This window comes from Sarcophilus harrisii, chromosome 5, assembly GCF_902635505.1.
Source record: "Sarcophilus harrisii chromosome 5, mSarHar1.11, whole genome shotgun sequence".
Classification (NCBI taxonomy): Eukaryota; Metazoa; Chordata; class Mammalia; order Dasyuromorphia; family Dasyuridae; genus Sarcophilus; species Sarcophilus harrisii.
The window spans coordinates 80,768,176-80,795,094 of NC_045430.1; positions in this window are offsets into that span (position 1 = coordinate 80,768,176).

Consider the following 26,919-nt stretch of genomic DNA (forward strand, 5'->3'; position numbering starts at 1 on the left):
CTCATCTGGAGAGATGCAGATAGGATGTATATCCTATCCATTGCATCACATAATTACCTATATGTCTCATTTCGCTTATTTCTAATATTGACTTCATTTTATTTCTCTAAACGTCAAATTGAGGGAAAAGCCATATGGAAGTTCAGAGGACAGTGGCAAGGAAAAAACAACAACAAATTAACTGTGGAGAATCCCAAAAATATACAATGGAGAGTTCAATGTATAATCCCCTCAACAATTGATATTTAGATAGAGATTTAAAGTTTGTAAGTAATTTATAACTTACAATAATATTATTATAATTTTACCCATTTTGTGGAGTAACTGAAGTTTAGAGAAATCAAGATACTTGCATGGGACAATACAGCTAGAAAGTGTCAGAAATATAGTTTGTTTAGGCCATATGTGCATAAATGGTGTATATTACGTGATTTTGCTCTTCATAGTTTTATTATACCTATCCCAATAACAGTGTCCACTTCAGAACAACTGAAGGAAACAGAAACCAAAATATAAAGTTTATGTTTAGAAATGCCTGTGAGCCTGAAATATTCAAACACATTTTAAATACATTCAACATATATTCAATTTCATCTTCCATTGAATCCTTGTGGATTTCCCATGCTTCAAGTCAAATTGATTATCATGGAATTAGTCTGAAACTGAACTATTTTTAGTTCTAAAATTTCTTGTCTGTCCAGTGTTTTCATACAGAATTCCTCTGACAAAGAGTTGTTTGGTTAAAGCTTTTCATTTTTATAATTTTGTTTGAAGACCAAAGCGGTAGATAAGATAATCATCATTTCTCTGGCACAGGTAAAAAGTAAGTCTGACTGAGGTGCAAGATGACCTCAGAGGATGACCTCCTATGATTCTATATATGCCAACAATAGTATTTACTTTTATGTAGTATATAATTGTTTACAAAGCATGTTTCACAGACTAGTTTATTCAATCTTCAAAACAACTGCTAGAGGTAAGTGTGGTGTAGTTGAAAGTTATTAGATTTGGAATTAGAAGCTGTGGTTTCAGGTCCCTGCTTTGCCTTTCAATTCAATTCAACAAATTATTAATTCCTTACTGCATGCCACATGTTGTGCTAGGTGCTATGGATACAAAGACTAAAGTAAAAACAATCCTTGTCTTCAATAGACTTCTATGAGCACCTTAGAGGAGTCTTTATTAGGCTCCTAACCTTTAAATACATTATCCTCCCACTTTGGTACTATTTCTAGTACCAAATGTCAACTATTAAAAAAAAAAATTAGTCCAGCTACAGATACTTACCAGATCTAGAGAAAGTAATTTAACTTTTGCTTCCCTCAAATTCTTAATTTGTGAAATAGGATATTAATAGAATGTACCTCTCAGGAATTGTTGTGAGATTTAAATGACTTAAAAATTATAAGTGTTTAGCAAAGTGTCTGGCACATAGAAGTACTATATCAATGTTAACTATCATCATCATATTGCTGGAAATCACATTAAAGTAGATGTAGTACCATCTATTTTGCTACTAGACTACAAAAACTACCAGACATTTCCATCTACTCAGTAAGTGAAAACATACATATATATTGTCTCACTGTGGAAGCTTCTGTTTACATTACCTGCATTTACTTTGCATAGTACTCTGTATATATTATGTGTTTAATAAATCATTTTTCCATTCATTCAATTAGAAATACTTTTCAATATACAAGAAAAAAACCATATACCTTGTACTGATTCTGGCCTTCAAAGGGTTAAATGTATAGTTTAGTGTAGAGTGGTAACTGAGATATATAAGTATTTTACTATTTACAAACCAGTCTACTGTTCCTAGCATTTTCTTTTGGAATAAATGAAAAAATTGATGTTTGATAGCTGTGGATTTCACAGTTTTTCTGACACATTTTCTGAACAAAAACAACCATAGATATTTACAAAGTAAGATAGGCTACAGGGCAAATTTACACAATATGAGAAAGTCATTTTATTCAATATGAGACAATTCCTTTCATTTTTAGCAGAAATGACAGGTACTATGTGAAGTAGCTCCCTTTTCAGGAAGTGTCCATTGGCTTCTTATTGAAATAGCAGATTGTTCTGTTGATGAGTTTCCATTGTGGGTCCATTTTGGAGACATATTTTTTGATGGAAAATCTACTTTCTGACCAAGAGCACTCAGTATCTCAAAGGGTAGATGTTGATAAAAAATGATATTGTTCCTCCTGTTCAAAATGTCAGATGACAACTGTTTCTTCAAAAAGGAAAAAGAAAAAGAGGGCTACCTAGAACTGAACTTTATTAAAACACTGCCCAGGCAGTCTATTTTAATGTATGCAGTTCTATTTTGTGGTCAATTAGAAATACAAAGGCAAAAACTCTACTCATTTGGTTTATAAATAAATTGCCATAATGTTTCAACAATATTTGAATGTTGAAAATGTCTCCTCAAAAGCTTCTTTTTAAAATTTTTGTTTTGTTTAATTTGTTTATGCCAAGATATTCTTGCAATAGGATCTTACTATTCTAGATATAATTCCTCTTGCTTCCTGATACCACCCACTCCATTTTTTGGAAACTCCTATGCCCCATGAAGTCTTGCTAAATGTCACTTTCTTGAGTATGACATCAGAGTCAGGAATTCAATTTAGATGACCTGGCTAAATACCCCTGCCTCCTTAGTAATGTTCCAAATCTCTAAGTGATGCCCTCATGAGGGACAAAATCCAAATATACCTACACCACATTAGGATGAGCAAAAGAAAGGCATATCTTTCATATTAGTTTGTCAAGTTGGCTGTTAATGCTCTGATTCCTCAATGCTTATTTCCTACTGTTGTTTCCTGAAGATCATCATATCTTAGATAGATAAGATAGATAGATCTTTAAATGTAGTCTCTGAATCTAGAGATCTAGGCATTTTTGTTTATTTAGTAACTGATTTTAGAAATGTGAAAGTCCCCAAAAACAGTTGCCATTGACCAGGAAATCTTCCATTTCATCCATTTTCCCCTTCCTCTTTTTGTTCATCAGGATCCTGGGGGGAGATAATTATTACACTTTCAATTGTGTGTGTGTGTGTGTGTGTGTGTGAAGTGATAATGCTGTTCTTCTATAGATAAAGTTATATGAAGAAAATGTAGAGTTTAAAATATGCTCTACTCTATCACCTTGCCTCCCACCCAAATAGACCTGGATTCAAATGTAGTATCTGACAAATATTGATTTAGGCAAATGATTTAGGAAACTCTCTAAGACAATTACTATTAAAAGAATTATCTGAATTGTAAGAGGAATTTCCTCACCTAGGAGTTCCTTATACTATTAAAATCATAAATTTGGGCCAAGTAAAACATGCTTCTAAGTGACTGCAGATAAATTAATTAATACAGAATATGAATTAAATAAGGATTCAAAGAAAAAAGAGTTTTAAAAAACAGAGAAGGCAGTGGGTTTAATGCCAGTAGAGGCTTAAATACCCTAGATAGATAGAAAACGAATTCAGTGAAGTTGGAAGAAGATTGTTCTTTACATTTGCTTGGGCTGTATATGTGCAAAAGGAACAAGATGGGATATCACAATACTAAAAGCAGGATTTGGAATAAAAGGAACTGGCTGTGGGTTTTTATTTCAATTTAATCATCAACATTATAATCTTGGTCTTTAATGGTTAAAGCTATTTTCCTTATCTACAAACTGAGTGGGTTGGATTAGAAAATTTCTAACACTCCTTTAGAACATTTAGAACAAGAATTCCTTGTAAATGATATAGGAAATAAAGAACAGCTCAATTAGGTTATAATGTAGCTTCATGAAATGTAATTTTTATCTTGAACTGAAGGCAAATAGAGAGGAAGAAAATGATATGAAAGACCTTTTAGTTTTTGTTTATTTTGGCAGCAGAGAATCAAAGGAATAGATAGGTAAAGAAAGAAACCTAGTGTGTACTAAGAACAGAACTTGAAAATAAAATAAGAGGGAAAATATATCTATAAATTATTAATTTATCAAGGTAAATTGAATAATAAAGGTTATGTACTTGTATTTAACTGTATGCATCCAGTTTGAACAGCAGTCTTCTAACACTTTCTAAAAATAGATTTTTGTTGAAGAGTGTGTTGTGTTGAAGACACTACTGAGTAGAATCTGAGGGAATGGTGAATGCCTTGGTCTCAATGGCAAAATAAAAAATTCTTACAAACTTGAGGTGGAGCATTGAATAGGAAATCTCCATATTATTAGTAAGTTCATTTCAAATCATTGTAAGAACATGACTTTACCCATGTGAACCTAATCAAGGTATGATGTGACTTCTGAGAGAACTTGACTGTTCTCTTACCCATAAGAGCATATGTTTTAGCTCCTTCTCCTGTGGAAACTTGACCATTCCCTAACCCATAAGAACAGGTGTTTTAGCTCCTTCTCCTGTGAGAACTTGACCATTTTTTAACCTATAAGCTGGGAATTTACCAAATGTGTTTTAGCTCCAACTACTTGATTCTGGGAACTCGCCATTCCTTGGAACAGTTGCTGTCGATAAGGACTGGTCTCCTTGTCGATGCAAAACTTGATCACAACCACCTGGAGCCCTCGTCGGTACTTCGCTGTCTTATACGATGTCTTTACTTGACTCAAAGCCTTCTTTGTCCTGATTCCTACAAAAGGCGGGTAAAACATTCTCTATTTGAAACCTCACCTATGGAGATGACGATCTGCCTAAGATTTTCCCGTTCCGGACTCAAAGCCTGAATTACCAGGGTTTCCCAGCCAATATGAGTCAATATGAGTTGGAGCTCCACCAATCGGTGAAGTATTCTCTCTATCTGCTATCCTAATCATAATTCTCATTATTCTTTGTCTTTTATGTATTATTTGCTGTATTAGTTGTTATTGTAAGCATTCTATTTCGTGTATTGTGTAATTGATATTGTAAGCACTCTAATTCATGCACTGCATAATTAAATTTTACTTTCACTTTGAGTCCGAGAGTGTCATTAATAGAAGCGAATCTGAACTTTTCCCTAAAATCACACAACAAACATAGAAAATGAAACTGAGAATGTGAGAAAGTTTTTTTCTTTGTCAACTTTTGGACTTTTTATCATGCAAATTACCATCCGTTTAAAGTGCCACACTTTCATATGGACAACTTATTGCTGAAAGAAGTAAAGAAACTATTTCCACATAAAGAAAAGTAATTAGATCAACTGGTAAAAGATTTAAGATGTTGACTCTTTTATAAGCAAACAATGTAATCTTGGGGGAAAGGGGAGGGAAGAATACAACTTTGATTTAATAGCACCTAATAATAATGATTGTTTAATGAATATAAAGAAACACGGTTGTCAGATGGGACATGAACAGTCTGGGAAAAATTAAGAAGCATAGACATAAAGACTCAAATGCCCTTGTGAAAGATGTAGGATGATGTCCCATTTGTATTTGAACAATTTTATGCCTTAAAGGAGATTGAGAAGCATTTTCTCAAAAAGTGGAAGAATGTGAATATTAAGAAAGAGCTTCTCTAATAAAGAATAAGATGTTAGAATGTGTTGAAAACTTTGATAAATAAATAATATAGGATATATTATATATAAATAAATAGGATTATTTCCTCAACTAATTTGCATGTCAATTTTTAGATTTAAGAATGTAAAACTCAAAACACTGAGAAATTATATATTTGTCTGAAGGAATGAATAAATGAAGAGTTTTGAGTTCATTAAGTTGTGCTGCTACCTCATAAGTGAAAGATAAGGCAATGGTCACCACAAACTATGATTTCAGTCATTGAGGATAAGGTGGTGGTAATTGAGGCTGATAAGATTAAAGAAATTGAGAAAGAGCCTGTCAAAAAAAAGCAGCTTAGAAGGATGCACATTAAGAATGCATTGAGAGATTTTCAATCTTAAACCATATATAACTAGACTTTTTCCCCTTTCTCCCCCTATGGTTCAGGTCAAGCTATGATTACTTCTCTATCACAATTGAGCAACTCTTAAGAAGGACACAGTGATTGTTGGCTATAAACACTGAGAAGAGATTTGTAGCATTTTTGGAAAATAATTCTGATCAAGTGTATGTTCCCTTTGTTTAAAACCTCTTTACAGTAAGCACAGCTTATATTATCCCCAAAGTTTGGCTGGAGATATTTCAAAAACACAGAGAAGAAAACCAAGCATTTCTCTCTGGTGTCTAAGTTTTAAAAGAAAATAAATTGAGAATGAGAGCTTGAGTAGCCATTCCATTCTGGAAGTACTTAATCTCATTTTGGAATAATCCCCCTATCTGCATATGTGTGAAATATCTTTTAACATCTCCCATTACTACAAGGATCAGATTTGTCATCTGGAAAAAAAAAAAGTCTTTACTTTTTGTGTGTGTATGTTTGTTCTGATAAATACTGAAAAAGCTGGAGCCCTTAAACTTCATGGGGGGAATTCAGAACTGATTTGTTTGATATAGAAACCCTTACTGTTTTTAACACACAATGTGTAATGAACTATTTTATATACTTGTTTTCAATTTTCATTTTGAGAAATAAGCACTGTAATTAAAGTTAGTGGAATAGAAATTTTGAACAAAAAGTAGCTTAGAGCTATTTGAAGAAATTAGCAAGGAACAATCACCTGACAAGAAGGCTTCACCTACTAATTCTTAATTTTATCTCTGGGCAGTTTCAAGAAGGCTTCACCTACTAATTCTTAGTTTTGTCTCTGGGTAGTGCCACTCTGATTCACTGATTGGGATTCTGTGATGTCAGTTCAGAACTCTAGATTATTCTACATTATCTAGTTAAACTTCTCACTTCTGCCTATGAATGAAGCAACTGAGTAACCTATCTTTTGTCTTTCTGCTTTTTATTCTTAAATTAAAGGTAGAATAACAAAGAATAATGTGTATACCTGAGAGTTTCATCTCTCTTAATCTCTAAGTGGCTTCAAAAAGGAACAGGGAAGCTCTATTTCAGCCAATCAAGAATTAGAGTACATGTATCACAGATGGCACATTTCATTGTTTTAATAGGTGTTATATTAGAGAACTTTCTCTTTTTAATAGCCATCCTTAAGCAGATTGAGTTTATTGATCAAGGGAAAACTTAGACTATTCTAAAGATCAATGATTTTGTTAATGTGAGTATACCATCTATTAAAATAGCTCACAAACCTTTGATGCTTTAGTAGCTATTCATCATAATTTGTGATAGTTCCTTCTTCCCCCTCTGAAAAAATCACCATCATTTGCAATCTTTTTTAATGTATTAAGACTTTCTAGAGCTTGAGTTTCAGTGACATAACCTTCAAAAATCCAAGGTCACATATATCACCTCATGAAGTATGGGGGGGAAAGGACTTTAGTGGAAAAAAGAATTGCAATTAATAAATTTAATATAGTCTCTAAGTGGAACTTCTTGAAAATGTGTGCTTCAGGCAAGGGATGGACCATACTCTGACTTTAGAAAACACTTCAAATTTTTTAAGACTATGATATTATGATATTTAAAGCATTTGGTCTATTTTAGTTTCTCTCTCTCTCTCTCTCTCTCTCTCTCTCTCTCTCTCTCTCTCTCTTTCTCTCTCTTTTAATTCTTCCATACTATTGAGATGATTCTCATTTAAGATTTTCCCAAAAGATCAGGCATGAACTTTCTACTCTTTTAATTCCCTAAACTTCCTAATGATGACTAAGAAGCACAAAAAGGTCATGGTATCACAGTTAATTGCTGTAATATTTTATTGAACTTGTACTGTTTTATTTGATTCAATATTTTCCCTCCATTTAATGTGATCCAACAAAGCAACCCTCTGAAAAATTTCACAACAATCTGGAATATGGACCACAAAAGGTATTTAAAAACTAATACATTTCAGATTTCTAGAATTTGAAATAATTTTATTAGGAATTTAATCCAAAGAGGTAATTGTCAAGAATTCTTGTTCAATTTAAAAGAAAGTAATCAAGATAAATGGAAATATGGTACTAATATGTTCTGTCTTAGAAGAACAAAAAAATACTTGGAATAAAAACAGAAATGTTATTCTGACCCAAATAATCTTGTAGGCACAAGTGGTCTTCTGGTTACATAACAGGCAAGAAATTATCCAAAAAATTTGAAATTATATGCTGGAAAGATGTTAAAACAGCAAAGCTAACCATATGGAAACCTGAAAGATGAATTATTCCATCATTGAAAAAACACAAAATGTACACTAATCAACATAAAATGTAAGATTTTTTGCATTGAAACTTTGATCATATATTTGAAGAGTGGGACCTATCTCTATGAGCTCATTTCTGGTGAAAAAGCAACAGATCAATGGACAAAAGACACAATATTTACAAAAAAGATCAAAACTTAAAACCAAGGAATTTAACATAATTCTGTATTTTTGGATTCAGTTTTAATGCCTAAGGACACTTTCTCATGAAAAAGCTTTTGTACATGGACAGCTTAATCTCTCACATGTATGAAATATTTCATGTCAAAAGCCTGATAGGCCTCAGGTCATCTTCATTGGGATGATTCTCTAACATGATTGTGAGAAATTCAATGGATGCTCTAATTAGTTATAAGGAACATTTAAGGACCCTGAGATATAGAGAAGTAAGATGATGAAGTAACATGCCAAGATATCCATACCCATCCAAGCCTAAATTATAGGGCACCTCCATTTGGAGAATCTCAAATACAAATTGGTATAGGAAATCTGAGATACAGGAGTAGCTCAACCCTTTCTGAAGGTCACCTATCCCCTGGAAAGTTACTTTATTCCTTGGGGAATTAAGGAAATGGAATGCTACCAAGGTAAAAAGAGAAGAAAATACTACAATCCTAAGAGGTAGATTTGAGTATACTAAAGGTAGAGTGTCAGAGAGGGGTCTGGAAAATATGAGGGAACACATTAGAAAAGAAATCTAGACTGAATAAGAACTAACAGTGGGAAGGATGTTTAAAATCATGTAGCCAACTTCCCTCATTTTACAGATGAGAAAACAGACTCAGAACTGACATTCTAAGATCTATTTAAGGTCTCAAAGGCAGGAGGAAGCAGAGCTTGAATTTTGAAACTAACTTCTGATTCAATCTAATCTAATCTAATAATATCCAAATCTAATAATATTTTTATTATTCCCTGATTCCAGCAAGGAAAATGAGCCACATGAGATGCCTTTGTCACCTCTTCTTTGACTATTGTTTGAATTTTTGCTAGGACATCTTATGAGAAGCAACCACTATTATAGAACACTTTTAGAAAGATCATTTAAGAATAAGCACTTCACTTTCAGCTCTTCTTGGGACACACAAAAGTTTATTTTGTATTGATACAAAAAGAAAAAACAGAACAAATTTTAATACATTTATCACACAACATGTCTAGAATAAGCTGTCAAATACAACATTTATACGTACTTCATTTCTAAAGAATTTCTTTCTAAGTTCATAACATCTCTGTGCAGATTTCTAATCAGGCCCAAATGGTTTTTTGCAGCCTGCCCTCAGAAACTTTAATGACTGGAACAAGAGAGTAAGTGTTGATAACCTGAAGATCTAATTCCAGGCTCTGCTGTTGCTTTATTTTTATGGTACACCTGGTGAACAACAACATGCCCACTCTAGCCCATAGGCACATTTGCAGGGTATCATCTTAGGAAAGAAAGTTTTTTGGGGTATTTTTGCCCCCTGAAAATTGTTTTCCTTTCTTTTGTAATGCCAGAGAAACTGAGCAAGATAGAGATTAGAGAACAATTTAATAATTTATTTAATGGAGAGATTTACTGGGACCAAATAGATCCATGGTTTGGTCCCAGGGCTGAATGAGACTATCGTCTCAAAGAATCCAGCTGTGAATGTCAGATCCAAGATTTTTTTATAGGGTAACAAGAACAATGACATAATGGGGGAGGTCCCTGGATGGGAATAACCTAATGAGGGGAGGCAGGTAGGATGACATAATGAGAGGTACTGGAGAGGCTCCTGATATTCTAATGATGTCTAAAGTGGATAAAGACCTTTATCCCATCAAACATTAAGAGGGAATAAGTATAGTCTAGGGTCTAAGATATAAGACCTTTATACTATCAAATAGAATAGGCAACAGACCAAATGGGGAAGGTATCAAATAGTCAGACATTTTAAAAAATTCATTGTTGTCCACTTTCTCTTGGATTTGTAGCATATAAATGCCTCAGGAAATTGCTTTCTCCTGTTCTTTATTATCTCTGCCTTAGCTTTCTTGAAGATAGTGAGGAATTTAAAAATGAAACTAATAAAAATTATAGCAATAAGCCAGTATGATAATTATATCAACAACTGCATTTAAATAGAAATTTAAAGATCACAAAGTATTTTTCCCCCAACCACCCCACTGGTGAGTTAAGTTGTTACATATTGTGCTCTCCATTTCACAGGAAAACAAATTTAGAGAGGCTAAAGGACTATTCTGAATCCCTTAAGCTAGTAAAGGTTCAAATCAGATCTGCAAGCTACAAAGTCCAGTCCTTTTATTACCTACCTATTCTCTTTGCTTTCCAAGTTAGGTGTTTTGCTTAGCATTGTACGAGCACTGCAAATCATTAACAAAGCAGTTAATCCACTCCCTTTTCTTAACAGTAAAGTAATTCAATTCAGTTCTATAAATATTTGCTGAGTGCTTAATTTGTGCAAAGCACTGTGCTGGATATTGGACATAAAGCACAAAAAAATTTCTCTTGTCAACCAGCTTTTACTCTATTTGGGAGTAGGATAGAGAATAGAAGATAAACACAAATTTGCTATGTTATTGTAAACTCTTATTATCACCAATATTAAAGTGGTTATTTGCAATTCTCAGAATACTCTCATATTATATATAATGTAATATATATACAAAATCCAATTTAAGTAATTTAATGCATTAATAATTTTAATGATAGATAATAAATATTTTATGTATAATTAATACACAATTTTTGACTTGGAATAAACTTGAGAAAATAAAGCAATTGGCTCTATTTGTTGTATGTTTTTGTGTGAATATTTATTATATATGTGAATGTGCTTGCTGAACTGAGTTACTTGACTAAGAAGAATAGAGAGTGTATTAATTGCTTTGTTAATGATTTGCAATATTCATATTATGCTAAGCAAACCTAACAGGAGACAAAAAAAAAAAAGAGTAGTGAAATGATTGGACTTTATAATTTTCAGCTATCCTAATGACTGGAATGAGAGATAACTTCAAAAATAACTTTGATAACTCCAAAATGACTTAATCATTACCAGTTATGTGATAACAGGAGTCCCAGAATCTCATACACATACATATATACATGTGCATATGTTTATATGTAGCCAATTGTTCCATTTCTTGTGTTTATTCCAGGACAATAGCTTTTATTAATAATAATAGCAATTATGTAGCCTTTTTAAGTTTTGAAATATACTTTACATTGTTATCTCATTTCATCCACAAAACAAAATGGGAGATAAGAATTCTTATTCCACCCACTTTACAAATAAAACAAAGTCTGACAGGTTAAATAACTTGTTCCATGTCATTAAATTAGTAACTTTCTGGGACTGTATTTGAATCAGTTTACTGACTCCAAATATAGTACTCTATCTACTGTGTCCTGGAGTTGTTTATTATTACTATTATTATTATTATTATGTATTTCTTATGTACAAGCCACTAGGAGAAATATACAATAAGAAGATTATGCTTTTGTTTAATTTCCAGTCTTGGTGTTGTGCCACAGTTCCCTTTTAATGTTCTTACCCAGTTTCCCTAATTGTCCTATTTAGTTACTCTGCATTAGGTTATAACCATTCCTTCTTAATGTTTGATGAGCTAAAGGTTTTATATCTTTAGGCTATAATCATTCCGTCTTAATGTTTGACAGGATAAAGGTCTATCTATTTTAGATGTCATTAGAATATCAGTAACCTCTCCAGTACCTCCCTCCATTATGTTATCCTAGGTGCCTCTCCCTATTAGGTTATCCTCATCCAGGTACCTCCCCCATTATGTCATTGTTCTTGTTATCCTATAAAAGAGTCTTGCTGTCTGATATTCAGGGCTGGATTCTTTGAGATGATTGTCTAAGTCAGCCCTGGGACCAAACATGGATCATTTGATCCCAGTAAATCTGTCCATTTAATAAACTATTAAATTGTTCTCTATTCTCTGTCTTGCTCAGTTTCTCTGGCATTACATTGGTTCTTTTAAAGTGATACTGCCAGGGATACAAATAATGGAGAGGAAAAGAAACAAAAAAAGAACACAGCACATCTTTTCTACCACAAGAAATTTAAATGGGAATTAAGCTATAAGCTTCATCCTCTATAATAAGAAGAGTATAAAAATGTGATTTATTCATTATGTTTGTTCCATAAACCAATAATTATAATCCTTTAATACACATATTGTCCATCAATATTGTAAAACCATAGGCTAGCTTCTTTTTTTCAGTCTCTTTAAATCTCATGGTTATTTCTTTTCCTTCCCATCTTTTCTTTACAAATTATAAGAGATAGTGCATCAAATATGATGGTTAACAAATACAAATATATGCAAATGGAATCAAATAGAATATTAAATCATTTTACACAGTGGCAGTCTAGGGGAGAAATGGGGCAAATACAAAGGAGCATTTAAAGATATAGTTAACTAAGCTGAGATGGAAGGGATAAAGATAAGAGTAATAACAAAGAGAGAACACAGTTTTCTCCATAACCAGAAGGTGAAGCTGATTTGCAAATGTATACCTTTGCATTTATATTTTTAATGCATTAATTATGTCATAAAGTAAAAACCATTAAATATTTCTTTGATTAATATACTGTCAAAAGATTATGAAATTAACAAACAAGCCATTGTCATTGTCACTAGTATAGGGTCACAAGTGAATTTATTTCATTACATTTTATTTTTCTCTGTATTTGTTCCTTATAATAGTCTCATATGTTTAGCAAACCTTTGATAAATGTTTGTTAAGTAGTAATTGATTTATTCTCTGCCTACTGTCAAAAAGAATTCAAAGCATAGTTTATTTTTCCTTTATTTTACATAGAATATGAATTGAATAGCTGTAATTGGAAGTGTCCAACTACCTGCTGAACTTTTTCCAAATGTCCTTCTGGTATCTCAAAAAGAATATGGTCAAAATTAAATTTGTGACAGGATTGGAAATTTAGAGTAGACCTCAGAGATCATCTTGCTGAATCTGTTCTTGAAAAGAAATCCATAAATACTGTCTCTGAACTGTAATATGCTAAGTTCAATTCCCTGAAGAAAAGTTACCAAGTCTTTTCATAAGCCCTGTAAGGGTCATCTCTTTCCTATTTGGAGAGTTCAGATCATTCTGGAAGTTTTTCCTTATTTTGTGTTTAATTTGTCTTTTAGTATCTATAATTTTTATTATTATTATTAAAGCTTTTTCTTTTCTTTTTTTTAAGTATAAGAATTAAATTTTTTTATTAACAGAACTTATGCCTGGGTAATTTTTTTGCAACATTATCCCTGGCACTCACTTCTGTTCCAACTTTTCTACTCCCTCCCTCCACACCCTCCCCCAGATGGCAAGCAGTCCTATACATGTTAAATATGTCACAGTATATCCTAGGTACAATATATGTGTGCAGAATTGAACAGTTCTCTTGTTGCACAGGAAGAATTGTATTCAGAAGGTAAAAATAACCCGGGAAGAAAAACAAAAATGCAAACAGTTTACACTCATTTCCCAGTGTTCCTTCTCTGGTGTAGCTGCTTCTGTCTGTCATTGATCAGTTGAAAATGAGAGATCTTCTCTTTGTCGAAGAAATCCACTTCCATCAGAATACATCATCATATAGTATTGTTGAAGTATATAATGATCTCCTGGTTCTGCTCATTTCACTCAGCATCAGTTCATGTAAGTCTCTCCAAGCCTCTTTGTATTCATCCTGCTGTTCATTTCTTACAGAACAATAATATTTTATAACATTCATATACCACAATTTACCCAACCATTCTCCAATTGATGAGCATCCATTCATTTCCCAATTTCTAGCCACTACAAACAGGGCTGCCACAAACATTTTGGCACATACAAGTCTCTTTCCATTCTTTAGTATCTCTTTGGGATATAAGCCCAGTAGCAGCACTTCTGGATCAAAGGGTACGCACTGTTTGATAACTTTTTGGGCATAACTCCAGATTGCTCTCCAGAATGGTTGGATTTGTTCACAACTCCACCAACAATGCATCAGTGTCCCAGTTTTCCCACATCCTCTCCAACATTCATCATTATTTTTTCCTGTCATCTTAGCAAAATTGACAGGTGTGTAATAGTATCTCAGAGTTGTCTTAATTTGCATTTCTCAGATCAATAGTGATTTGGAACACTTTCATATGAGTGGAAATAGTTTCAATTTCATCATCTGAAAATTGTCCATATCTTTTGACTATTTATCAATTGAAGAAAGGCTTGATTTCTTATAAATTAGAGTCAATTTTCTATATATTTTGGAAATGAGGCCTTTATCAGAACCTTTAACTGTGAAAATGTTTTCCAAGTTTGTTGCTTCCCTTCTAATCTTGTTTGCATTAATTTTGTTTGTAGTACCTGTACTTAATTCTGTAGTTCAAGCCTAAGAAAAAAGAAATCTCCTCTTTCTTCCTTGTGATAACTCTTTAAATAATTAAAAACAGTTGGTCCCACATACCCCATCTACTACATACTAAACATTAAATCTTGAATCAAGTCTTTTATATTTTGTTTATTATTCAACTTCCCTAGTTATTTTGGGTTTTGTTGTTGTTTTTGATAATGATACTATCATCTTTCCAGTCATTCTGGCTCAAAACATCAGAATAATTTACAACGCAGTGAACATTAAGTTGTGTAGTCAGAAGATTTGATTAAAATCTAGCACAGTGTCTGGCATATGGTAGATATCAATCACATATCACACATACCCATTTCCCTTAGAGACACTTACTTCAAAAAGAAAAATCATTGTCCTGTGGAAGAAGATAGCATTTTCTGTGAACAAGACAGGGACTGTATTCTTTGAGTTAAACAAGAATGCAATGTTTATAGACAATGCTGAAATTAGATATATCTCTAATATGCCCCTCCCCCTCACTTCAGACCAGTCTTACCCTGCCTATACTACCATTGGCCACTTGGATCCCCAGAGAGCTACATATTACTCTCTGTATTTCTAGAAATAATCCTGCAAATGATTATCCTTCCAAAATCATTCACAAACTCCAATGACCGTTTTCTGTGACTTATCCAGTAGCCTCAATTAGTTCTTTAGCAAAGATATTGATTCAAATGATATAACAAGGAGAGCAATTATAAAGCATTTTCATTAATCCAAGGATAATGGTCTTCCACAATCACATTCAAAATTTAGATATTGCAGAAGAGGTAAATAATGCACAGTGATAGCAAGACACTTGTAAAGTGATCACCTGGTATCTGGATCACTCACAACTCTAAAACTGCAGGGCCTTGATGTTGCCTTAATTATCAGAAGATTCCAATGTAAATCACTATGAGTAACTGCTACTCAGCTGGGATAGCTCTTTGTAGAACACAGAATATCTTTTAGAAGAGAAGCTTAGCTGATGAGAGTATGGTATCTTGGTAGAAAGGGCCAATCTGTTACTAGGATGATGTGAATAGGCTACTCTATAGCTGGGCTGCTCCACTAGGCTCTCTTGCTTCTGGATTGGATCAGGTGGTCTCCTCTTCCTCTGGGAAGCTGCAACCAGAATAGTCTAGACAGATTGTTCGGCTTCTGATCTCTGCTCAGGGTCCAGTGTCTCTACTGGATAAAATAATTCACTGGTTTTCTGGGCTCACTTTTTGATGGGCACTTTTCCACTAGAATTACCAAGCTTTTTTAGCCAGAACAATAACTAGTAGCTTAGCATCAGCAGAAGCTACTTCCATAGTTCCCTCAAATGAAAGAATCACATTTCAGATTGTCACATTCAGGTAAGAGATGAAAGAGTGTTTGCTTCTCTCTTTTTGACAAATTATTCCTTGTTTGAAAGTCCTTCCTTCCTTAAAAAAGTACATGTTACCTTAGGAAAATTAATTTCAATTCAGTATTTTTAAACAATTTTCCACCATAGTTGTTGGGCAATCTGATAGAGATGAATGATTAGGAACAAAGTTGTGAATGCTGTTTATGTCTTAATAGTTCATTAATTGTTTTGCTGGTCTTCTCATATTCAATTAAATTTTGCATGCTTCCCCCTGAATGTGTGTTTTGTAGTTGAAAATTTTAGCTTTAGTTTTCGATCTCTTTCTCTTTGATCCCCTAGAGAAATACAGTTTTTATTTAAATTTTAGTGGAGCACTCCAATTACATATCATTTTAGACAAACATTTTAAGCAGGAAAAAAGATATGATTATAGGAGAGTATCATGTTCTTCCAGGGAATAAGCAGCAGAAATCTGGGTCAACAAAGTGAAGAATCACTATAAAACTAGTAAGCATAAGAATTAGCAAAGATGAGTAGCTTAATGGAATGCTTCAAAAGATCAGCTTTTGAACTTGAATAGTGTGTGAAGACTAACTGTCTTGGACTCACATAATAGCATTGGTCTGAATAAAAAAAGAGAGAAAGTGATGATTCAGTGTCACTGAAATCTCATGGGAAACATATAATTCTTTTAAGGTGAATGTTCAATGCAAAGGAGAAAGTCTTTCTGACTTTGTAACTTACATGGTTATACAAGACCACTATATCTCACCTGTGCAAGAGAGGCAACTTAACAGTCAGAGATAAAATGGTATCTAAATTGATATTGATTGGCACCAGCTTCTACCATTTTCTTAAATTGTGTTAAACTATTTAGAATATAGCTTGAAAAATTTATTTTAAATAATATTCTGTTTTGAAAAGAAGACAGAATTACTCATTAAAGTGGTCATTTTTCTCCATGGTGTGATACTAGGATGTAGATAATTTTAGATCATAGGCTCTCATTTTACTAATTTTATGGACTTAAAATTAGATATATAATTTGGGCCAATATAATTTGTTTGCCACCATTGCAGATTTAATGATAGACATAATAGAAGGTGGTCTTTATCCTGTTACAAATAGATTTATAAATGTGTCATATGGTAGTTTTCTTAAAGTCAAATAGACTAGCCAGAAGTCTAGTACAAACACAATCAAACTAGTACCAAATAAAATCAAAGAAAAATAAGTAGAGAAGTCATGATTGTAAGCTTTCTTTGAAATGTGGTTTTGTAGATAATCTCCAAGGATTTATTTGTGCCCAATATTTTTTATCAAAATTCTCATCTCTTCTCTGAGTTCAGAACAAAGTTAGATTTAAATCCACATTTTGATACTTATTAGCTGTATGACCTAGGACAAGTTACTTCACCAATTTGTGCCTCAGTTTCTTCATCTATAACAGTGACCACCATGGTCTCTTTTACCTGAAGGAATGTACATATAGTATATTCCACTTTTCCCTTTAGAGTATACAGCACCACTAAAAAGATAATGGAGTTACAAAGAGAAATTCCATTTAAAATAAATGAAGACAAAATAAATTATTTGGGTGTCTACCTGCCAAGACAAACCCAGAAACTATATGAACACAATAACAAAACACTTCTCACACAAATAAAGTCAGGTCTAAACAATTGGAAAATTATCAATTGCTCATGGGTAGGCCAAATTAATATAATAAAAATGACAATTCTTCCTAAATTGATCTATTTGTTCAGTGCTATGCCAACCAAGCTAACAAAAATTTATTTTATAAAACTAGAAAAAATAATAACAAAATTCATGTGGAAGAATAAAAGGTCAAGAATATCAAAAGAATTAATGAAAAAACATACAAAAAATGGTGCATGAGCAATACAAAACCTAAAACTATAGTATAAAGCAGCACTGACTAAGAAAGAGAATGGCAGATCAGTGGAATAGGTTAGATACATATAACACAATAATCAATGTCTATAATAATCTAGCATTTGATAAACCCCAAAATCCAACTTCTAGAGTAAGAATTCACTATTTGACAAAAATTTCTGGGAAAACTGGAAAATAATGTCAAAAACTTGGCATTGATTTACACATCTCATATTCCATAACAAAATAAGGTCAAAATAGGTACATGATTTGGGCAAAAAGCATGATACCATGAGCAAATTAGAAGATCAAGAGATAATTTAGCTATCATTTCTTCAGAGAAGAGAGGAATTTATGACCAAAGAAGAACTAGAGAACTTTATGTAAGGCAAAATAGAAAATTTTGATTACATTAAATTAAAAAGGTTTTACACAAACAAAACTAACAGAAAGAAGATTAAAAAGGAAGTACAAAACGGGAGAAAAATTTTACAGCCAGTGTTTCATGAAAGGTCTCATTTCTAAAATCTATAAAAAACTGTGTCAAATTTATAAGAACACAAGTCATCCCCCAATTAATAAATATTCAAAGGATACGAACAGACAATTTTCAGCTGACAAAATTAAAGGCATTTATATTCATATGAAAAAAATGCTCTAAATCAATCTTGATTAGACACATGCAAATTAAAACAACTGTGAAGTACCACCTCATACCTCTCACATTGGCTAAGATGACAGGGAAAAAAAAGATAAATGATAAATGTGAGAAAACTGGAACACTAATGAATTGTTTGTGGAGTTGTGAAATGATTGAACCATTCTAGAGAACAATTTGGAAATATGTCCAAAGAACTATCATCAAACTGTGCATACTTTGACCAAGCAATGCCACTACTGGGTCTGTATCCCATGGAAATCATAAAAGAGGAAAAAGAACCCACATGTGCAAAAATCTTTGTAGCAGTTCTATTTGTGGTAACAAAGAGTTGGAAATGAGTAGATGTCATCAATTGAGGAACAGTTGAATAAGCTGTGGTATATGAAGGGAATGGAATATTACTGTTCTATACAAACTGATGAATAAGCAGATTTTAGAAAGGCCTGGAAAGATTTATGTGAACCAATGTTGAATGAAACAAGCAGAACCAGGAATATTTTGTGCACAATAATATCAAGAATGTGAGATGATAACCTATGAAAGACTTGGTTCTTCTCAGTGGCTCAGTGATCCAAGGCAATTCTAATAGATTTGTATAGAAAATACTATATGCATCCTGAAAAGGAACCATGGAAATTGAATGTAAATCGGCATGTTAAATTCATTTATTTTTTCCTTTTTTTCTCTTCCATGACTTTTCCCATTTTTTTTTCTGATTTTTGTCTACGAACATGATTCATTAAGCAATATGCATTAAAAATAAATAAACAAGAAAAACAAAACAAACAATAGAGAAATTATGAAGTTTTCTGGACTCTCTCTAACATGGCTCTGGTGTCCAGTGGTATTTCTTATACAATTCCTTATACAATCCTTATACAATTTCTTATACAATTGTTCCTGCAGACAAATTCCATTTAACCATTTAACAATCAGACTGACTGTAAGGTAAAGGAAAAAATCATATGAAAAGCCCCCTCATTCTTGGGGGTTATAATTCATTTCACACTGCTTCATACTTTACAGAAGGGAAGAGAATAACTTCACAGGTTAGCTCAGTTGCAATATTATACAATCTCAGTTCTAATCTTAGTCCCCAACTTGGACTTACATTCCTGGCACATGTCTTCTCTAAGCTTCCCTGTTTTGTTGGTTTGCTGAACATCCAGCCTGAAATTCTGGTACCAGAGGTAATCATGGCTTCCTTGTAGAACAGTGAACATTCCACCACCTGTTTCTAGAATTGAAAATGGAGAAATGAAACAGGATAAAACAAAATCAAACCTCCAGCTCAATACTGTTTCTAGCAACCACAAACTAAAAGAGGGAAGGTAGCTCTTTCCCTCATCCAATCAGTCCATAACCCCCAGCCTACAAATGAATGTATACTTTCACCTTTTCTGGATATTGCAAAAAAGGGAGAGATCATACCAGTCTGGTGGTTTTTAAAGTTAGAGCATATTGCAGCTACACAGCTAATACAAGGCCACTACCTTCTTTTGTAGGGTAAGGGACCACAGATTGTTTTCTCTTAGAAATTGGTCCCTTCATCTTAAGTGATTGGGACATGTGTAGCAAAAGTTCTGTTTTTATATACATATACATATGTAACAAGGGAGTAAAAAATAATATTTGTGCTACTTATCCCACATTATTTTAATACTGAAGAAAATTCATGAATAGCGTAAAATACTGTAGAAATGTCAGCTATTGATGATGGGATCATTCATTTCAAAAGATTAGGAATATTTCTTTATATATATATTTTCATATGTGTATATACATATATGTATATATATGCATGTGTATGTGCATATGTATAATTATACATACATATGCATACATACATTCACACACATTCATACACACATACACACACACACACAGTTTCTAGGGATAATCATTTATTTGACTGAAGTTTCCTATTTGTTGTTCAGTCATTTTCCCATTATTTCTATTTTTTCATGACCCCATTTGGAATTTTCTCATCAAAGAGACTGGATTGCTTTGCCATTTCCTTTCCAGCTCATTTTACAGACGAGAAACTGAGGCAAATAGAGTTAAATGACTTGTCCAGGACTTCATAGCTGGTAAGTGTCTTGATTCTAAATCCAGTGCTCTATCTACTGTGCCATCTACATGCCCAAAGATCCTGTTTGACCTAAAGAAAGGAAGATTTTGGAGGAACAGGATAATTGTTTTATAGGAGTTGAAAGACTGTAACATGAAAGATTAGATATATGGTACTTGGCTCCAAGCAGTAATGGTAGAAAATGCAAAGAGAAAATATAGCCTCTAATAAAGGAAAAACTCCTTACCAAAATTTAAATGGGCATCTTTGGGATATGATAGTCTTTCAAACTCAGGAGAACTTTAATCATAGATTGAGTGCTTACTTTCCATCTGTATCTTAGTAAGGAATGGTTTTTGATTTATTGGGTCTACTCAATAATTAGGGAGGTCCTCTTCCACTCTGAAATTCTGAGTTCTTGATTCATTCACTTGTTCAGCTAATATTTATTGAGCATCAGTGTGCAAAGCACTTGTCTATATTTATCAAGGATATCAAACTCAGAACTGAAGTCATTTTTAGGGTTATGATTTCAAACATCATAGTTGGCTATTTTGGCATTTAGGTTTTATTGCTAGGTCAGATTCTATACACGCCTTTGGGCATAGCTCCAAATTGCTCTATAGACTTGAATCAGATCACAAGAACAATGTTTATTTTAATGTTTCATTTTCCCCACATTGCCCTCAACATTTGTCTTTTTTTCTTTTCTGTATTATTAACTAACCTAATATTTATGGAATGGTACCTCAAAATCATTTGATTTGATTTCTCCAATCAATCCAAGTGAGAACTTTTTTTAAAAAAATAAATCTATAGGTAGCTGTGATTACTTTAACTGAAAACTGTTGATATCTTTTAGTCATTTATCTTTTAGTCAATTAGAGAATGACTCTTTTAAAAAACTAAATCTGACAATTCTTTAGATGTTTAAGAAATGAGGTTTTTATTTGAGAAGGTTGGCTTTTTTCAGTTACTATTACTCATTATATTTTCCTTCTATTTCCCCTTCTGTTTACTCTATTACCTCTCCTTTCATCCTGTCCCTCCTCAAAAGTACTTTGTTTCTGACTACTACCTCCCTCAATCTGACCTCCCTTCTATCACAATCCCTTATCTGATTCTATTCCCCTTCTACTTTCATGTAGATTAAGATAGATTTCTATACCCAATTCCTTATTTCTTATTCCTTCTTTGAGCTAATTCTGATGAAAGTAATATTCACTCACTCCTTCTCATCTCCTCTATTTTCCTCTTTATTCTAAAATTTTTCTCTTGCTTTTTTTCTATGAGATAATGTGCTCCTTTCTTCCTTTTATTTTTCTGCCAATGAATTTCTCTTTCATATCTTAATTTTGTTTATTGAGATATAACCCCTTCAAATTCTACTCATTCTTGTGCCCACTATCTATATATATTCCTTCTGACTGCCCTAATAAGAAAGTTCTTACAAATTATAATTAAAATCTTTCTATGTAGGAATGTGAACATTTTTATGTTATTAAGTCCCTTATGATTTCTGTTTACTGTTTATCTTTATATTCTTCTTTAGAGACTTGTATTTGGAAGTCAATTTTTTTATTCTGGTCTTTTCATCAAGAAGATTTGAAAAATCCTTCTTCCTCCCTTCCCCCCACTCCCAAGAATTATATTCAGTTTTGTGGGGTAGATGATTCTTGGTTGTAATCCTAAATCCTTTCTCCTACAGAATATCATCTTCTAAACCCTCAGATTTGTTAATGTAAAAGCTGCTAAATCTTGAGTTGCCCTAATTATGGCTCCTAGATATTTGATTTTCTCCCCTGACTCCTTGCAATATTTTCTTCTTGACCTAATAGTTCTAGTATTTAGTTACAATATTGCTGGGGAGTTTTCATTTTGGGATCTCTTTTAAGAGGTGATCAGTGGATTCTTTAAATTTCTATTTTGTCCTCTGCTTCTTGATATATATAATAGTTTTCCTTGATAATTTCTTGAAAAATAGTATCTAAGATCTTTTACTGATCATTGCTTTCAGATAGTACAACAATTTTCAAACTATTTTTGTTGGATCCTATTTTCCAGGATCAGTTATTTTTCCAAGGAGATATTTCATATTGTCTTCTATTTTGTCTTTTTCTTTTTTCTTTTTTCTTTTTCCTTTTTCCTTTTTCCTTTTTTTTTTTTTTTTCCTGAGGCAATTGGGGTTAAGTGACTTGCCCCGGGTCACAGAGCTAGGAAGTGGTAAGTGTCAAAGTCAGATTTGAACTCAAGTCCTCCTTGACTTTAGCGCTCCTGTTCTATCTACTCTTCCACCTAAGCTGCTTCTGTCTTTTTTTTTTTTTTTTCATTTTTTGGCTCTATTTTTATTGTTTCTTGATTTCTCATAAAATCATTAACTTTCATTTGCTCAATTCTAATTTATGAGGAATTATTTTCTTTAGTGAGCTTTTATACCTCTTTTTGTTTTGTTTTGTTCTTGATTTTTATTAGTGATTTTTTTGTTTTGTTTTGTGTGCATATAAATATTTGTGTCTTTTCCCCCATTTGGCCTATTTTGTTTTTAAAATAATATTTACTTCTGTATTTTTTTGTGTCTCCTATCATATCTCTATCCAATTTCTCCCCTACCTCTCTTTGATTTGATTCTCAAAATCCTTTTTTTGGTCTGATACCAATTCATATTTTTTCTTGGAAACTTCAGATGTTGGAGCTTTTAGTTTGGTATCTTTTTCTTAATATGTTTTTGATCTTTATTGTTATCATCATAGCTTTCTCTGTTCAGAATGTTTTTTTTTCCTGCTGTTTATTCATTTTTTCACCTTTTTATTGAGTTTTAACTTTTTCTTAAAGTGAATCTCAGCTTCTGGAGTGGAGGATATATTATCCTAAGCTTTAGAGATTTTGTGCAGTTGTTTCCAGAAATACTTCTAGGGACCTGTGAGTTTTCAGTTCTTCCAAGGTGGTGTATTCTAAAGAGAGATGTTTATTCCTCTCTTATTTTCTCCTGTGCTCTAGTTTGTGAGTGACCACAAGCACTCTTTTCTGTCCTGGAAGTGTGAGAAGTTTGCTCAAGCACGTTTCTGCCTTATTAGGATTGTTAATCAATGCCTCCAATCTTTCTCACTTTCTATTAAAGCTTACATTGGTATACTTCATAAAGAAAGTCCTAATGGGTTTCCAAACATTATTAATTATCTGGGATATCAAGTCAGTTCATTATAATGTAAAAAAAGGGACAAGTCCTATAAAGTAGGATTCCTGTTAACAAGCATGATGTTATCAAGGAAGTAATAGCCACACTCATTTTAAATCTCTCCAAACACCTTTAAATAATATCATAAGGGTTTATTATCCATTTTATTAACCACTTCCATATGGTCATTCATCTAAAAAGAAAATAGTACATGGGCACATTTGTACCTAAAAGCAAGTCAATAGCAAGCTTATCTTTCTAAGAAATAGAAAATGATAAAAATACCTTCCATGTATGTATTTTTGTATGTGAAAATGTATGTGTTTGTGGGCATAGTTTTTAGGTATGCAGAGGATTTCATATATATATATATATATGTATATATATATATATAGTCTCACTTTATCCTCTAATTTACCTTCTGAGGTAAGTATTATTATTATTTTAATTTACAAATGAGGAAAATGAGCTTGAAAAGGATTAAAGTGACTTGTCCAAGTTACACACCTAAGAAATGTAAGTGGCAGGACTTCGTGATTCTGAGTCCTTTTCTCTATCTACAATGTTACCTACCTTTCTCAACATTCCAGAATCTTCAGAAACTTGAAAAATGTTTCCTCCTCTGAAAATAAATATGTCGTTGGATATCTTGCCTTTTCTAGATACACTCTGAAAAGCTACAACTAGTGAATAATAAGCACCGAAACATATTTGAAATAGAATCCAATGTTAGCATGCCAGTGGATGTAAAATTTGCTTATGAATGTTAAGTATGGTTTTACTTAACAAGAATTAGATACAAGGATTGGATAGTATGAAGACATATCACAAATTTAAGTACATAACAATTGCCTTTGATTATCAATATAAAATGCCAATCAATGGGTCTCCAAAAGATGAGCTTGATAAAACAGAAGTAATTGACAAACAAAAGATGCAACCTTTTAGTTTGTAGGGCTGCTCTAATACCTCTAGCATTTTAAATCATCCTGTTGTTCCATTGTACAAGTAGAGGATGGGGAAGACATATAATCCCTTACTAGTTCTTGTGAGTAAAAAAGATCTGAGGATTACTGTAGACCATAAGCTGCCTATAAGACCATGGTATAATATGGCAGCCAAGAAAGCAATTATGATGTTAGGATATGTTAAAAGAAATGTAATATCTAGAGGAAAGTAGGTGACAGTGGCTCTGAGAGAGTGCCCATGTTGGTGAAGAAATTGTAAACTGTACCATCTGAGGATTAGTAGAAGATGGAAAATATAGCATAAAAAAGAAAAGGTTTGTCAGATTTGTTGCCACATATTTGGACAAAACAGTTCCTAATTACTGATTTAATTTCTTTTTCATTGATGGTAAGTTCATGCTTTTCATTTTTAAAGCTGATGAGTTGTCTTTTTCTTTCATTTTAATAAATCAAATTAACCAAAGGTTTATCTATTTTACTATTTTTTTCATAAAACCAACTCTTAGTTTTATTAATTAGTTCAATAGTTTTCTTAGTTTCAACTTTATTAATCTCTCCTTTGAGTTTCAGAATTCCTAATTTGATATTTAATTGGAGGTTTTTAATTTGTTTTTTTTTTTTCTGGCTTTTTTGATTGCATACCCAATTCAATGATCTCCTTTTCTCTATTTTAGGTTCGTAGCTATTTAGGGATATGAAATTTCCCCTAAGAATTGCTTTGGCTATATCCCATAGGTTTTGGTATAATGTCTCATTATTGTCATCTCTTGGATGATATTATGGATTGTTTCTGTGATTTGTTGCTTGGCCCACTCGTTTTTAAGAATTAGATTATCTAATTTCCAATTGGTTTTTAGTCTATATTTCCTTGGAACTTTAATGAATATAATTTTTATTGCATTGTGGCTGAAAATTAAGCATTTACTATTTCTACTTTTCTGTATTTGATTTGAGGTTTTTATATGCTACACAATTTTTGTATAGATACCATTACTGTTGAGAAAAAAGGTGTATATTTTTCTGTTTCTTTTCAATTTTCTCCAAATGCCTATCATATCTAGGTTTTCTAGGATCCTACTAAACTGCTGGAAATGATGTAGAAATATCACCTTCTAAAAATATACTAGAAATGTTATCATTAGCAATAAGAAAAAGAAATTAAAAGAGTTAGAATAGGTAATGAGGATATGATGTACTTAGAGAATACTAGGAAACCATCCAAGACCTACTGGAAACAAAAGCTTTAGCAAAATTTCAGGGTTTAAATAAACCCACAGAAATCATCAGCATTTCTATATATTACTGACAAAACCCAGCAACAAGAGATAGAAAGAGAAATTCCATTTAAAATAACTATAGATAAAATAAAATATTTTGGTGTCTGTCAAGACAAGCCTAAAAACTATATGAACATAATTTCAAAACATTTCTTGCACAAATAAAGTCAGATCTAAATAATTGGAAAAATATCAATTGCTCATGGGTAGGCTGAGGTAATATAATAAAAATGACAATTCTGCCTAAATTAATCTACTTGTTTAGTGTCACACCAATCAAACTCCAAAAGAATTAGTTTATAGAACTAGAAAAAATAATAACAAAATTTATCTGGAAGAACAAAAGGTGAAGAATATTAAGGGAATTAATGGGAAAAAATACAAAGAATGGTGATTTAGCAGTATCAAACCTAAAACTATATTATAAAGCAGCAGTTCAAAACCATTTGGTACTGGCTAAGAAATAGAGTGGTGGATCAGTGGAATGGATTACATATGTAGAACAGAATAATCAAAGCCTATAGTAATCTAGTATTTGATAAATCCCCAAACTCCAGTTTCTGGAATAAGAACTCACCATTTTACAAAAAAAACTGTTGGGAAAATTGAAAAATAATATATCAGAAACTTGGAATAGACCTATATCTCACATCCTATACTAAAATAAGATCAAAATGGGTACATGATTTATACAAAAAGGATGATATCATGAAAAAATTAGGAGAGCAAGGGATAATTTAATTATCAAATATTTGAAGAAGGGAGGAATTTATGACCAAGGAAGAACTAGAGAGCATTATGAAAGGCAAAATGGACAATTTACTTTACATTAAATTAAATTAAACAATTTAAGTTTTTCTCATAAACAAAACCAACAGAAACAAGATTAAAATGGAAATACAAATCTGGGAAAAAATC